The following is a 15,637-nucleotide window of genomic DNA, read 5'->3' as shown; positions in this document are numbered from 1 at the left end:
TTGTGATAATCTTGGTTCTGCCACCCATGTGACTGGAGTCCCCCTCCCAACCAGAAACTTTGGATTCTATTGCACTGAAAAAAGTCTGTATTGGTCAGAGTACAGGGTTAGCCCCTTTTCCTCTGAACACTCCTGCCAGGGGTTATTCTGCTGTTACCCAGAGGACTTCAAAGTTCCAGGTGGCTTGAAGGCACCCCAATATTTCATCCAAAGTACCTTCCTAACCTTCTCTGTCTGAGAGCATATCAGCACAACACATGATTTTTGTTTTCCAGTAAATGGTAGGATACATTCCAATACCACCACTCTGCTTCACGTTTCCTAATAGTGCTCACTTGTGAAAAACACACCAGTTTAGCCTGACACAAACACAGAAACTTGAGTATTTCACTGTATCTAAAATGCAATAGATTCTGACATGACTTTCTAAAGCAAGTCTGAAAAGGTGACCATAGTGCAACAAGCCCCAGTGAGCCTCAGTGAGACAAATTTCAGTTTTGCCTTCATTTGCACAAGACGGATTCTCTAACCCTGCAGAAAGAACCTGTAATCCCAATCCTAAATCATGAAGTGCCTTGTCTACCTCTGCCTCTTATGGTAACCTGGAGCACAAAATAAGCTGTTTTATCCTTCTCTCTTTTGGTATCCTGAGAAGATACAAGGTGGGAAGGCGTTGCCCTCTAAATATCATCTTGATAGTGACCATGGGGAGAGACTCAAAAGAGGGCAAAGCTGGCTCTGGGAATCCCTAGAAATAGAAAAGTAAGGGAGACAACTCCCCAATAAATAAAGATGTCTGGCAGGCAGGAGACAGACAGATAAATGAGCACCACAGAGAAGGATGAAAGGCACTTGGAGACTCAGAAAGGAGGAATTTCAAGCACTGGAGCTGAGCCCCTGCATACAGATAAGACAGGTGCTGCTACAGAATAAAGTCCCGTGCAAAAAACAAATTCCACCTAGTTGGTGCAACCCCCCAGGAGAAAACTGGGTACCTGGAAAACAAAAATAGTCATAATAGGACTAAGCCCAGGAAGAAGCAGGACTGAATAAGATGGTGCCACTTTTACATAATCACAGTTCTAATTATAGTTGTACTTTGAAGCAGAGAACAGTATTGTTGGTAACATAATAGAGAACTAAAAAAAAGAAAAAAAAAAAGAAAGAAGAATTTGGCATTGTTCATCTGCTGTTCAAGCCCTTCTCCACAAATACAAATGAAACAATCAACAGGGCATTTTAATTTCCATTGGCCAACAAGACAGTCATGGAGAAGTAATAAACACAGTTCACATTTGCCAACTTTTATTATGCTGTACTGCTTCTTAACACGTATTCAAGCAAAACCAGTAGATTCCCTGGCCAAGAACAAAGAGGTGAATACCAAATTAGAAATGCCATAAAATTAGGGAATATCAGGAACTCCATTTGACACTTCCATAGAATCGAACTTTCTAATCAAATGCAGCACAGCTGAACTAGAGACTCATACCAGCAGCACATAACAATGAATTTTTCCAGCTGCTTTGCATCCCCTGTAGAAGCTTTCACTACTTTTGACAAACTTTCCATCCGTCAGCCTATACAATAGTGCTTCATTTTAAAGCAGCATCTGCTGCACATTCATCTTCATGGCAGCCCCAAACACACCAAGATCCCTGGAAAATAATTGTAGTGCTGTAATGCACACACATAAACACAGTGCTGACAGTCCAGATGCCTTTTGTGGTGGAAAACACCGTGTAAGCTACTTGGAGGCATTCAACAACATTGAATTGCAGAAGCCTTTATTAAAAAGATATTTCTCTGCAACGTTCCACAGGAAGAGAGTGATGAACTGAATAACAGAAGAAGTGATTTATCCCAGCCTAACTGGAACTGAGGCAATTTGGAGACGATATGCAATTATATGTTACTTAATGGTAAAATATGATCCAGCTAAACAACGTGTTTTCCTGCAAGCTCAGACTAAGGATTGCAAGGGAGGGCTGTAGAGGAAGTTGATGGAAGTTATTGATATAAAACAGCAGAGAGAAATACCTGAAGAAAAGAGAAATACCTGAAGAACCAAGTTAACAGATAAATAAATGAAAGGTCATCATAAAAGAGAAGGCAGAACTGAAACAGCTCACAGTCGAGTGACTGCACTTGGCCTGGACAGAGATGACATCAGATGGCACTGGTTGGTGGGGCAAGAGAAGAAAAGGCAAAGATTCCTCCTAAATATTATTTATTTATTTCTAAATCAATAATTCTTGAGGGAAACAGAAGGAAGCACCTCAGCAGTGCTCAGTGGATGCCCCAGCTGAAATGAGAGGGTGACAAACAGTCTGCAACTGCAAGAATTTTGGGGCAAGAAGATACAGATCTGTGCCCTCAGCTGTGTGGTTAAAGGGGCACATCAACAGTTTATGAGATCAAGAGACACAGGACAGGAGACACTTCTTGATTCTAAGGTTCAATAGGTACCATTATCCTCCTCATACAAGAACAGGAAGGGAGGAAGGGGAGGAGGAAGTAAAGGGAGGGAGAAGGGGGTGGATAAATGTTTTTCCCTTTCCTCCACCCTTCTCATTGCCCCCCTTCAGACTGCTTAACCTGCAAGAACCTTTACCCAAATGACACCAAAAGGGAAAATCTTCCATAGAGTTTGCACGTAATAGAAGAAAATGTTATATTTTGTATTGCCAGAATGCAATGGAGGAACTTGGTGTTGTACATTTCCCTTTCATCATGTTTTCTTTCACCTTTTAGTAAGTTTAAATAACACCTTTGTGATTTTGAAGTTATCTTTTTGGGCCTAATGTTCTTCCAAAGACCTCTTCCCGTATCCTGCAACTGTCCATTTAAAGCCCCATTTTTCTCTTCAGTTCTTGAAAGCAACAGAGAACTCAGCACACCCAAAAATACTAATAAAATGTCTGTGAACAATTAATTGAAGCTGATATTTAATTCACCTTCCCTGCCCATTTCAAGGGCTTAATACTAACCCTGTAATGCTTTTGCAAGTGGAAAGTTTGGTCCTAAATGAATAACAATTTCAAAAGTAAGGGGGGAAAATCAGTTCTCATCCCTTTGATTAATCAAATTCAGCATGAAATATTTATATAGATAAAATAAAAGATATGAATCAAAGTGAAAGTCTGGAGCGAAGAGACCACTGAGATTATTTAGATAAAATAAAAATCAAAGTAGGAAAGATAAATTATGTAATTAAGCAGTCGACTGCTCTCCTGCACCACAGCAGGTTTATAGCAACAGCCTTGACTGTCTTACAGTGGAACATCAGGTTTGCCACAGCCTTGGACATCGAAGTTTCATCTTTTCTCTGGAACTGGGCAACAATCAAATATTTTCTTCAGATTTAACAGATTACATAAGGTGTCACCTTCAAATTTATTATTTTTTTCACTGTTAAATGCAGCCACCTAAACACAAGAGCCATAGAAGCAAACAGAATGAGCACAATAAAAGCAGAGGGGAAAAAATGTAATGAAAGTAGGAAAAGGGCAGTGTAGAATAAAGTGTCTGTCAGAAATCAGTGATCCAAGAGCATCCCTTTTCCTGAAAGTTTTTCCCAGTGCTGACACTTGCAGTCTGCAACCGGAATGGCAGACGCCTGGGAATGCTTTGTACCATGATGGGATGACACATTCCAGCAAAAGACAGCTCTGACAGTCGGGAGGATTTGTTCCAGGCACCTTCTCAGCCACAAAAAGCAGGGGCAGAGACACATTCCCCAAAGTATTTCAGGGACTAAGAACCCAGATATTCTTATCAATGCATCGAGCTCTAATCAAAGCTTAAGAAAAACAAATAAAATATCAGCAGTCTGCCTGGCACAGGCACGAGCCTAAAAGCACCCACCCTTTGCCAGTCCTGACACCAAAAATTCTTTAACCCGTCTCCAGGTTTCAGAAAATTCAAAGTCAAGGCTATTTTTTGGTGTTGATTTCGTTGTGGTTTAGTGGGAGAGGTAGCACATAAAAAGCAATAGGAGAATCACTGCTAAAAAACCAAGACAAAGATGTTCCCTTTCTCCCCCAAAAGAGTGGGGGGAAGGGAGGCATAAAGGAGATTTTCTGCCAAAATGGAAGGAAGAGGTAACAAGAGAGGTGGAAGTCAGAAGGAGCCCTCAAGAAGGGATTTTTAAAAGAACTCCTCAGGAACCCACATCTCAGGAGAGATCTTGTACTGGCAAGACACCTCCTTTTTCACAGGCCTGAAATCAGAGTAGGAAGCAGGCAAGGAGACATCATCTTAACCATAGCCATTAAAGACATACAGCTATTAGGTGGAGACCTAAATATACTGAAAGCCCCAAATACAGCAAAACAACTGAGAAATTTAAAAAGCAGGAAAATTAAGCCCCGTTTTCCACGTGGTCAGTGAAAAACATTGAAATCCTCATTAGCAGAGGAAAATAAAATATCGATTTTTCACTGTAAAGACAAATATCTTTTAAGACAATTAAATGGGATTCATCTAAAAAGCACTCAAAAAAAACCTCCAAACAAAACACCACCGCAAAAAAACAACCAAACAAACCCAAAACATTTGTAAGAAATACTGAACACAACTAAACAACAAGTTATACTTCAGGAAACTGAATTAACAGGATTGTGCTACAGGTTAATTACCCTGTCGGCACTCAAACAATCCATTATGGTAGGATAATCGTTTTTTTTTTACATAAACACACACACAGAGAAGTGATAAATGAAACATTTCAGAGTGCTTTGCCGTGCCTTTCAAACCAGGAGTGGAAGCATTACAAATGCAATCAGAAATATGCAGATTACTTGATGCAGAACACTGCTAAAGAAAGGGTCTGGGTGAGTAGCTGGGTACAATGCTAGTGAGTTATGCCACGATTTAGGATGATTTTTAATTATCTTTTTCAGGATTCTATACTGTATTACCATGACTGAGATTTAAAAAGGGGAAAAATAAAGGGGGGGGGGGTGTTGATTGGCTTTTTTTTTCCCCCCTCCAAAACATCTGAACTAAAAAAAAAAAAAAAAAAAAAAAAAAGCCCTTATTTTAAAAGAATCCAAACCTGATTAGACACTTACAAACAAGAATGTTGTTATCACTGCTCAATTATCCACTAACAGGCTATGCAAAGTGACCTAGAGAAATTGCTTCAGCTCCCGTGGAAAGATCAGAGTGATGAGGCATTACAATAATCCATCTGTGATCGTGTCTCCCTCTAGGGGTTTTATCTAATGACTAACATGGAAGGTTGATAAATATTGTAAATTTTATTAGAGTCAGGGTAAAAGGAACGTCCTTTTATACCTTTGGCTTTGATTCTGACTCCAGACAGGAGTTTCATTTGCCCCTCTAAATCAACAAGGATTGAATATTCCTCGCTGTTCGAGGGGAAGAGAGGTAAAACACGACTCACACAAGGAATCAGTGACTCCAAGAGCAGGAAAACAGCACTGGAGAAAGATGCTCTGACCAAACTCCAAAGCAAGTTTTGCTGAAAGGAATTAATAGAATGAAGAAAAGTGAAAATAATGTTAAAAAAATTGATGAGAGAATGCTAAAATCAAAATAACTCTAATGTGGGAAACAAAATTAAGCCAACTGCACAAAATTATTTCATATTGCAAATATAATTAGCAAAGAGATGAGGGTATTAAACTAACACACTAGAAAATAAATACAAAAGCACCAATTAAGCACCACCACTCCCAACAGATTCAATAAACAAAAGAGTCAAGGAAGAAACGTTTGTTTGCTATCAGTGACTTTGATCTCATTGATCAATGTTACTGCCTTTTAAACTGCTCAGAGAAACAGGAGAACAGCCCACATTTTTTTCTGCAGTTGTTATCTCCAACAAAAATGAAGGTAACTCAGCACTGGTCAGATCACAGGTGTTCATGAGAACCATGGGCAGAAGATCCTTTTTTTCTGTTTTCCCCTGGAAAAATTTATCTTCCAGCAGCAAATGCTGGAGCATCCATTGCTCTGTAAAATTAATTACTCTCATACTTCTTACAGAGGCTTCCTAAAGAGTGAATGAGCAAAAGCATGAAGAATCTTTATCACCAATTGTTTAATTAGAAAATGGCAGGTTGCACGGGTGAGATGCTCATTGTCCTTGACCCACTGCACCTCACAGGGTCACCCTGAAACCCCAAACCTCTGAATTTGGCCAAAACACTCCTTGATTCCTCTGTCTGGTGACTATCAGAGACCCGGATGGAGCCAAATGATAAAGTTAACTTATCATTAAAATCTCTATTGCTCCCTGCCAGGAATTCCTCCCAGGCTTGACATCCAGGAGCAGTGGCAGAAGGTGCCCCAAGAACGAGGGGACCCACAAGGATCATCGAGTCCAGCTCCTGGCCCTGCACAAAGAAATTGGGTTATTCACCAACAACTTCACCCAAAGAGGTGCCTACTTCGAGTGGTCATCCCAGGGACTCGGCTTAACATATATTCAAATCAAATTTCCAAGGAAGAAGTATTCCTTGGCTGTTTGACTTTTTGATGTTGAAGCAGTCTTGCAAATTGTTCCAGTTGCTACTGCAGTAAAAAAATTTAAAAAAAAAATAATAAAAAAACAAACAACAAACAAACAAAACAAAACAAACCACAAATGGGGAAAAGAAGTCAAAATGAGCAAACCTGGGGTGTGCTGGTTAGTTTTTCTACTGTTTTAATTTATATGATTGCATAAGTGGCATCATTCAGTAAGGCAGATTTCTCTCCACAGTGTATAATCTCTCAGTATAGAACTATTTCTCATGTACTGTGCTGTGTAATGGCAGCCAGTATTTCAGGGCTAAAGAGTATAAAATTATGAGATGTCCACCAAAAGGAGCAAAAAATGAATTCTGCTTCTTCAGATTGCTACTCTGATTCAAAGTGCCAGTGCCCAACCTTTTATTCCAAAGGGTATTCATTTGAATCAGTTTCAAAATCAGAGCCACTAATGAGGATAATTAAGTATGCAGTTGGTTTTGCCTACAAATAATAATCACTACAGAAAAAAAAGGCACGCAGAGTTCCATTATCATTCTCCCAGGACAGAAAATTCCATTAAATCAAAGCAGGATTCCACAATTAAAAGAAAAGGTCCTCAGGTGAAACCATAGAAAGAAGCAGAACTCACAGATGAGTTGCTTCTCTGGAAGGGGGAGAAGTGGGGGGTTTGGGGGCAGTGCACTGCAGAGACCCCACTGCACAGACAAATGCTGGGTGGAAAATGCAGTGGATGGAAGTGATGGGAGCCCTTAATCAGCTAAAAAGGAGTAATCTGTTTGCGGTTTAAAAGTTTACTTTTATTTGTGTGTCCAATAACGGATTGGATGAAAAGGTAGATGCTGCATCCAAAGCAGTGTGGGCAGGAGGGAAGGGGGAAATTCTGCCCCTCTGCCCCCTCAGGTGAGACCCCACCTGCAGAGCTGCTCCAGCCCTGGGAACAGCACAGGGAGCACATGGAGCTGCTGGAGAGAGCCCAGAGGAGGCACCAAGAGGATCCCAGGGCTGGAGCAGCTCTGCTGGGAGGAAAGGCTGGCACAGCTGGGATTGTTCAGCTGCAGAAGAGAAGGGTTTGGGTTGACCTAATTGTGGCCTTCCAGAACCTGAAGGAGCTCCAAGAAAGATGGAGAGAGACTATTTCCAAGAGCCTGGAGTGACAGGACAAGGGGGAATGGCTTTGAACTGACAGAGAGCAGGGTTAGATTGGATATTATGAAGGAATTCTTCCCTGTAAGGGTTGGGAAGCCCTGGCACAGGTTTCCCAGAGAAACTGTGGCTGCTCCATCCCTGGAAGTGTCCAAGGCCAAGCTGGATGAGGCTCTGATCAGTGATGCTTCTCATGTCCTCAAGAAGCTTTCAGGAGCTCTCACTAGTAACGATGGCAAGTTCAATGTTTGTTAAATCTTTGTTATCACAGCTGACAGCTGACTCTGTTAAAAGTTTCTGTAAATCCAAAGCAGGGTTGAACATGTACCACAAAAAGCTCTGTCCCAAAACTATGAGAGGAGAGAAAGGGAAAGGAAAACAGAGGGGAAGGTCTGGATGATGCCCAGTGTATCCCACTCCCCTTCCACGCTGAGCCACCTGAGGGGGAAAGTATGTTCTCCTTGGAAAGAAAATTATTGCTCTGAAAGAAAGGTATGGATGGAGGTCTGGAGTTTGGCTGAGCCTGCACAGCTTCTACCCTGACACCATAAGTGAGCTCATCCAGTAAATCCAAGCCTGAGAATCTGAAACACGTGCTGACAGCCATCATCATTCAGAGCACAAGGTTTTACTCTAAGAAATCACACAGAAGCGTTGCTAAATGCATTAGTGTTGAAAGAAAATGCAGGAAGAATGAGGTCAGAGCTTTGGTGGTGCAGCGTTTCCAACACAGACACCATTTTGCACACTGGGCAGCCCCTGCTAAAGGAAAATGCAAGATCTGCCCACCACGGGAAGAAGCAGAGCAACCTCTGCAGCACTGCCTGAGAAAACAGAGTGCTGCCAGAACCTGCTGAAGAGACAAGTGGTGCTGAACTCTACTGTGTTTCCTAATTAGAAAATGTCAAACCAAACCTGTAGTCTTAACAGTCCCAAGTCATCCCTGTCACCACCAGCACATCAAGGACAAAATGTTGTATTAGTGGGGTGCCTCATTTGCCTCACACATCATAGAATATTGTGGTGTAAGTGCATTTCCATTCAAGAAGATTCATTCAGCTCTCTCTCATGATTCTTCTCCTTTCATCTCTGATTTAACTGCAATTAACTGCAATTTGAGCAAGAAAGAGTCCTTATTCCACAAGTCTGCAGAAGTGGAAGAGATCAGGGTACTTGAAGATGCAGGAATGGAAAAAAATTCCTGAGTCACAGGCGAGAAAATACATACCCCTGTGAATTACTCTGAAGGGAGATAAACCTGGGCTCTAGAAAAGGCTCTGTGGAGCAAAGCCTTGCCTGGATCAGAAATCCCTCCAGGAGAACAACCACCTGGCATTTGGATGTTCCTGGTGTGCTGCAGGATTCCCAGCCGCTGTAGAACATGCAGCACATCTGAAACGTTTTGCTGCACTAATGTTGCTCCGCAACTGTGCTGGATTTTTCCACCCGTGGGGACAAGTTCTCCACTTGACTGGATTGTTTCTGACAGTTTGCCTGTCATATTAGACAGGGCTGGCTCGGGCTGAGTCACAGCAACAGCACAACTGCAGAACAAGAGCAGCCCTTCCCGGGCACCAAACAGCACCAGCAGAGGAGGGAAGAGGGCACAGCTGCCTGACTTGCTCAGGGGATGGTTCTCAAGTAATGCAGAATTAAAAAGAAAAAAAAAAAAAAGGAGGGAGGAAAAGGAGAAAAAAAAAAAAAAAAAAAAAAAAAAAAAAAAAAAAAAAAAAAAAAAAAAAAAAAAAAAAAAAAAAAAAAAAAAACCGACACAGCAATTATTTCTGGTCAGCATAAGCAGCCAGTACCAATAGATCTAAGCAGACAGTCTCACTTCTGTGAAGCAGCATTGTACATAATACTGACTAATAATGAAATTGCTGAAAGGTTTCTGAAGTGATTTGGCCCCAGTAATCATCAGAATAAAACAGGGGGCTCACACTCCCACAGAGCAGCTCAGATGCTACAGCACAATAATACTGAATATAACATTATAATGTAACATAAGGGAATCTCTGTAATATAAGGACATGTAGTGACAGGACAAGGGGACATGGCTTCCAGCTGAAAGAGGGCAGGGTTAGATTAGATATTAGGAAGAAATCCTTCCCTGTGAGGGTGGTGAGGCCCTGGCACAGGTTGGACAGGCCTTGGAAGAAGGATGACAATGTTCTACATAACCCTTAGTGAAAGGAAAAAGAACTCTTGAGTATTCCGTTTTTTTTTAAAAAACGATAAAATAAAAAAATCCACTTGGTTGGTACAGAGAGTTCATGTGAATTCATACCTCCCTAAATACTCCTTTTGCTTCTTTAGCAGGTTCACCTGATCTTTTATGCACAAGGTGAAGCTACTTCTCAAAATCTGTTTTAGTGGCTTTGCTGTGAACAAACGTTTCACTTGCTAAGGTTTATTAACTTCTTTTACTGTTGGGATACAACAAACATTATGACAGATGCTTTTAATAGCTCTGTGTGCTCTCCTGAACCACATTCACATGGGCTGTACAGGAAGGAATACATCTAACATCTGGCCCTTTTAGGAGTGTTAAAAATTATTTCTAAATTAATTTTCTAGCATCAGTTCCTTAGGGATCGAGATGCTTTGTCCCAGATGCCCATTTTCAAACATTTAACTCATCTGGGAATTTTCAAGGCTCACTATTTTTCACCATCACTGTATCACCATTTGTACAAGACTGAAGGATTGAACATGGTAGCTCTTCCAGATTTCAGCCCTGGAAGTTTCCACCAATTACATGAGAACTTCTTGCCAACCATCTCCACAATTTTCAACTCCTCCTGTCTTTAAGTCCCAAACCATCTGTTTCTTTGTCCTGTTTTGGTTTGTATGAGATCCCAGCTTGAAGATTTCCCTTTCTTCCCATCAATCTTCCTCCTTCCCAACACCATTTTTTTTTTTTTTTTTAGTTCAGTTATTGGGGCTGGGCTCATGATACAGGAGCCTACAAGAAAAGGCTGAGTACAGAGGTCCTACTATTCAACCTTGTATTGAAACAATTTATTTCAAGCAAGTCTTTCTCCACTATTTCCTGTCTTGCTGTTGCTTTTTATAGTGCCACAGCTGCAGCTCCAACCTCCTGTGCCAGACCAGGGCAAAAGCAAGAGGAAGGACCTTCCCTGGAAGATCCCACCCACCAATTAACCCTACCCAGCTGCAAATACACCTTTTTCGTTCACCAGTCACATTAAGTCATAATATTTGAGGCTTAATACAATAACTGTATGTGGCAAAATAGTTTCTCCCACACACACTCCTGCTCCTCATCAGAGCCAATTAAGTATGTGCATCATATAAATTGACAGCAATGTAGATTCTGAAGCTGAGTTTAAAGTGTAAATAATGATGAGATGAAAGAGATCTTTTGAGCAAAATCAAAGTATCAAGTAGTCATTATGTGTAATCACTATTACAGTTTAATGACATTTGTGCTAGAATAGGAATGTGAATTTAAGTGTCTGATATACTATTAATTTTTTTAATTTTATTTTTAACTGTGTGCTTGTCCCAAATGCTTAACAAAACATCACCATCAGCCTTTACCTGTACCTATAGCAGGTCAGTCTGCTGCAAACACAGAATGCAAGCCAACAGTGGATGTGAGACATGAGGAGGTCGTGTTGTGGTAGAGATTTTAATATTTATCCTTTCAGACTTTTCTGTCCGACTATAGAGGTTAAGACTGGAAAGCCACGATAGGAGTCAACTATCCCATCATGCAAACAAATCCACACCCCTAATATTTATATAGGTAACCACAAACAGATGTGACAGACTAACACACAAACCCTGACTAAAGGTGTAAAGGAGAGGCAGGTGGAGGAAGAATGGGACTCCTTTGCTCCCACAGACCTGAGAAGCAGCAAATCATGACAGAGCAGAAGAAAGCAAGAAGTTCCATCTGCTTTTAAACTTCCTGTGTATTTGTAAATACTTTCATGTCATGGCCAGCTCAAAGGATGACTGAAGGAATCGGGTTTGTCCATCATCAGGGCCTCAGCAAGCAGCAGGTTTGCAACCAGCAGCAAGTTCACTGAATGGAATAAGTTTCTTGATAGCAAGTATTTACATGGTTAGAATTTCCCAGGGCATCAAGTCCTGAGCGTGGCCTTACTCATGTTTCATGACTGCCTTGAGAAAGTCGCACGAGAAGAACAAATTAAATAAAAGAGAAGGCCAGGAATGCTCAGTGACGAAAAAAATACTGATTTCCAGGCTGCCATTTCACCCAAAACTTCATGTGAAGAGGACAGGACACAAAGGACACATGAATCAGAAAATACTTTATGTAATCTTTGGAAATACCAGACTGTACAGCAACACCAGTTGAGTTCAGGGCACTGACTAATACCAAGGTATCCCTAGGGCCTCTTTGCTTGTCCTAATACAGAGCTCTTGATGTAAAAGAGCAGTTTTGAGGGTGAATCCAGCAAATTCTTTTTCATCTTTCCCTTTCTCCCCTTTCTTCATCTATATTTTAAAGAAAGGTATCTGGCATTAATGGTTGTGATCATCTCAAGCCGTTTCCTTGCACGAACTGAAAACACAGATAAGATGAGCTGATTGGTAAATTAGGATAGGAAGAAATTATAATATTCTTTCTTAGTGAAAGAATCATTGAGGAGTTAAACACAAAAACAAATAAAAACAAACCAAATCAAACACCCCTTCCCAAAACACAAACAAACAAAACAGAAAAATACAAAACAAAAAAAACAACCCACAGAACAAAGTACAAATACTTAAATTTCCTCATCAAATGTCTGGAATTTTTCACTTTGCTGCATCACCTGCCAAGGTCTACACTCCAAGCAGTAAAACAGTAAATTAACAGTTTTAGTAACTGTTACAGTAAAACAGTTCCACTAAAGCAGGCAAATTATTATTTCATTAGATCAATTATTTCATTAGATCAAACTGATGGTCCACCTGTGGTGCTGCATGGCCAGAGATGACAGTGCAAGAAGATACCCGTGCACCATCATTCCTCCCTCACACAGGCCTTGACCCCTTTTTCTTCTCTGTAGTTAAACCACAGGAGAACTGAAAGTTCATATTCCCTCCAAAATTTGTTCTACCAGTAGGAAATGTCACTCCCTCTTTGGTTGTTCTGAGGTTTCTGGCTTTAAAATGAAATAAATTTCAAAAAGTAAAATAACAAAATTCCACCCAACCAAGCCACTCCATCCCATACCCTCTATATACTTCACAGATTATTCCAGTCAAAAATATTCTCTAAACATTTTGATTTTGCTTTATTATTCTACAGTGAAACTCAACACTTGGCTTAAGCCTGTACCTATTTTTAATGGCCTGTTTTTTTACTCTCCCATTGATCTGTGGTCATGTTTAATCAAGACAACAAAAAATAGAGTAGCAAGTAGGGTAAACTTCAAGTACCACACATTTAATTACATGAAGGATTCTTTGGGGAGGAAGGGGATGAATTGACCTTTGTATCAGTTTTCATGAGCTTAGGTGTCCTTTTTCAGGCCTCCCAGAATGTCCCTGGAAGTGGGGAAATAAAGTGATCCTGTGCTTGAACTAAACAAGAGGCCACCCCAAGGAATGGTCTGCAGGAGGGTCAAACCACGGTGGCAAGCAGGTATTTTTAGGTTTTTCTAGTTGGTGATTCACCAAGCACAGCACCTCCCCATCCTGAACAAGACACACACAAATATAAGAACTGGCTTTCACGTTATTTGAAACAATAATGCCACAACAGGAAGATTTATCAGACTGTGCAGACACGCTCAATGTACCTGGACGAGCTCCAAGGGGGGCCATGGGAGCATCAGGAGGTTTAACAACACCAAGTGTAAGATTCTGGCTTTGCAGCACTCAGACTACAAAGAGCATTCTGGAAATGCTCTCACACTGTGAGAGTGTGGGATGGAGTAGAGGGAAGGCTCAAAACAGGGGAAGAAAGAAAAATAAAACCAAAGACAAGCATTGCAATAGAGGCACAAACCAAACATTCTGGAGGCTAAAGATGACAGAGCATCCTCACAAACACCAGCCCAGCATTTTAGGTGGGAGGATTCTCCAGAGATTGCCTTTCTAATCTGAATTTTGGGCCTATAAACATATGCAGATAAATGTGGGTGCTAAATGAAGAAAATCTCCAAATAGCTCCAACCCTCAGGAGGAAAGAATGAATTTTGATCATTCAGTGAAACTGTGTTAAGAACTACATTTCCTCATACAACCTACAGGCTGCTCTCAGGACCATGCTCATATGCAGGAAGGATTCATTGCCTGCTGCAGGAAAATCCTCAGGGCTCAGGAGCTGCATCTTTTTGTTGAAATAACAACAGCCCACCAGAAGAGGCAGTTGTGAAGGTGGATACTTCACTTTACTCAACTTTAAAGACCAGTTATCTCCATCAAACAAATGAAAGCATAATTTAAGTAAAAATTAATTATGAGAAGTATTTCCTTTTTTTTTTTTTTTTTTTTTTTTTTTACACCTGTGGGGTTTTTCCTATCCCTGTCTAGAGGTTTAGTTCTTTTTGTTCATCTTATTTTCTATATCTGGGGTCTTCACAGTCAGGATGATTAGGATGTCCTCCATCCCCTCAGAAAACAAAAAGAGGTATTATAACCTTACCTTGTTCTTCATTTTTGACAGAAATTTTTCAGCCAGCTCTCCATCTCATCAAAACAGGTCTTCTAGTTTGGGATCTGCTAAACTCTCCCTCCACAATATTTTGTGGTCATGAGCTGAGCAGGCTATATTCTTTTTCATATCTTTCATTGTCCTATTCTTGCTGGCTCTTAAGGCAATCCACTGGATATTCCTTATAAGTTTTCTACATCTTTCACCTCGGTCAAGTCCCCTCTTCAAATAAAGAACTGCAATCATCCTGCTGTCTCTCCCTGTCACTTGGAAGTGTCCCTTTATTTTCAATCATTTGTATTGTATCTCTGGACTTCTTTTAGAAACGAGGTGCACGAAATTCCCTGCTGGATGAATTCAGGGCTTCAGTGAAGTCAAGTGGGAGTTCTGCCATTGGTTTCACTGGTTCTGGGGTATCATTCAGTATTTACACAGTCTTATTAGTTGTTTTTATTTCCCATATTTTATTACTTGTTATTATTTCCCGTACTCTTTCAAACATGTGCTATTTCCTCCTCTGACAGCATCCAAAAACGAGCCCTCCTTCTACTGTCAACCTCCCCTTGGTCTCCTTTGCTTGCAGTGCTTTGTCTGCACTCGCACCCTGGCTCATGAAGGAAGATTTGGTTTGGTTGGCTGGTTATTGTTGAGTGGGAGGTTTTTGGTTGTGGTTTTTTTTGTGTTTTCTGGGTTTTTCCTCTCCTGTTCTGGCCACGCCAGCAGACTGCTGGGCTTTCTCAACCACAGGAGCAGAGGCAGCACTGTTGTCCACAGCACACACTAAATGTGGCCAGCAACCCTATCCAGTGGCACTGCCTTCTCCAAGAGCTTCCAGGAGGAGGCACATTCCCCAGAAGAAGAGTTTTGACTCCTCTTTTGCTCCTCTGCTGTCCCTCAACACGGGAAGCTGAAAACTAGGCAAGAGCAGTCCATAAATGAGAGTTGTCAGGGCGTACACAGAGGGTGGCAGGTAAAGACGGAGGAATCAAGGGGGTTTTTGAGCACACTTTAGGTTTCTGGCTGTTGAAGGCCCAGTAAAAAATCATTCTAATGCAAATGCAGCATTACCTGTTTGATGTGTTCAGGCTCAGATTCCTTTGTGATTTCACAGTTGATTTGTAGAGTCAACAAAAACTAGCATTTTTCACACAAAAGCCTTGTTACTTTGAAGAAATACCTAATGCTCTTTAAAAAGACACTCGCTTTAAAAAAAAACCCAAATCATTTTTTTTTACAAATAGATCATTCTTAAAGGATGTGTATTCTCTACACCGAACATGCACTTTAATTTATACAGAGCTGACACTAAAATGCCTTGTTATTGTTGAATTCCCTCTCTGAGTACACACA

At 40.9% G+C, this 15,637-nt stretch overlaps 1 protein-coding gene across 1 annotated transcript in view; it reads right to left on the bottom strand.

The window, feature by feature from the left end:
- The window catches only part of DSCAM (DS cell adhesion molecule), a gene marked incomplete at its 3' end in the record, with an annotated part of 78,572 nt that overhangs the window by 5,004 nt on the left and 57,931 nt on the right, over positions 1–15,637 (bottom strand). The gene's annotated exons all lie outside the window — the stretch shown is intronic.

This window comes from Empidonax traillii, unplaced genomic scaffold (genome assembly GCF_003031625.1).
Source record: "Empidonax traillii isolate 1590-97213 ecotype Southwest subspecies unplaced genomic scaffold, ASM303162v1 scaffold208:size1045274, whole genome shotgun sequence".
Lineage (NCBI taxonomy): Eukaryota > Metazoa > Chordata > Aves > Passeriformes > Tyrannidae > Empidonax > Empidonax traillii.
Note: the sequence above shows the minus strand (reverse complement) of the source record. Positions and strands in the feature narration are given on the sequence as shown.